Source organism: Pinus tabuliformis, chromosome 3_2, assembly GCF_031772625.1.
Source record: "Pinus tabuliformis cultivar Carrire ecotype Pingquan chromosome 3_2, CPIR1, whole genome shotgun sequence".
Taxonomy (NCBI): domain Eukaryota; kingdom Viridiplantae; phylum Streptophyta; class Pinopsida; order Pinales; family Pinaceae; genus Pinus; species Pinus tabuliformis.
Genome location: NC_142302.1, coordinates 527,604,016 through 527,605,239, shown reverse-complemented (window position 1 = coordinate 527,605,239; position 1,224 = coordinate 527,604,016). Strand labels below are relative to the sequence as shown.

The following is a 1,224-nucleotide window of genomic DNA, read 5'->3' as shown; positions in this document are numbered from 1 at the left end:
AATTCCGATTTTGGAATCAACTGTGTGCTGACATTTAAACCTGATTACATACCTCCCGTCTTTAATAAACTCTCACTTCACTGTTACACTGTTTTAACGGTTAATTAAATGACGTGAACTAATTGGATATGACTCTTCACAGCCGATTAATAGACGTGACAAAGTATTCAACATTAAGAATGTTGCTATTAAGAATCTCAAGAGTGGTTACGTGGCATTTGATTCCAAGAATGATCCAGCAAAGGAAGCTGCCAACTTTACTGCATAGGTTGTTATTATGAATCATTTAGAACAGATTGGAAATGGTTATGCCCCTATGTTGGATTGCCACACTTGCCATATTACCGTCAAGTTTGCTGAGATCATGACTAAGGTTGACAAGCGTTCTAGCAAGGAGCTAGAGAAGGAGCCCAAGTTCCTTAAGAATGGAGATGCTGGATTTGTTAAGATGATTCCAACCAAACCCATGGTTGTCAAAACCTTTGCTGAGTATCCCCCATTGGGTCATTTTGCAGTCAGGGACATGCGTTAGATGGTTGCTGTAGGAGTCATCAAAGCTATTGAAAAGATCATACATTTCCATTACTTTGATAGATTTCCATCTCTAAAACTATTTTGCTTCATATACCATTTACAAAGTTGTCTTTATTTTCCAAGCAGACAGTGAAGAAAATAAAAAAAAAATATATCAGATCATGAATAATTGGTCTTCTACATTAGTTGTGATCTTAGGCTCTCTCTCTCTCTTCCTAGTACTTGGCTGCATAAAATCTCTTTTCCAATAACTTAAATCAGAAAACTGATGGTTGGTTGTCTTTTAGCTATGGAATGCAGCTCTGTTCCACAGCTAACTGGCAATTCCGCAACCATTTTCATACTTCTATAGGTTATAGGTGTCAAGAGACGAAACGAACCACATGGGTAGCTGGGAAAATGTCAGTACATAGATGGTGTCCTATACATTTGATCCAAGTCAATGAAAAGGACCCTGGTCAAAGGAAAGTCAGGATGTGTGTTATCACTAAGTCACCACACTAAGTCGTTGCATGTCAAGAGAAAAAAAAACAATTTTGAATCAATGAAATGAATAAGTTCTTTTCCACTTTTCTGAAGGTATTGATTAATTTTGGACTGATGATGAAAATGAATGGCTAACTTTTTATTCAATATTTTTAGCTACAGAAATTGCGCATGTTCTGCAGCTAAAATCATTCCGCAGCTGTT

The 1,224-nt window shown here is 36.9% G+C and overlaps 1 pseudogene; it reads left to right on the top strand.

The window, feature by feature from the left end:
* Positions 1-277: 277 nt before the first annotated feature.
* Positions 278-667, top strand: LOC149181623 (elongation factor 1-alpha pseudogene; annotated as a pseudogene).
* Positions 668-1,224: the final 557 nt, after the last annotated feature.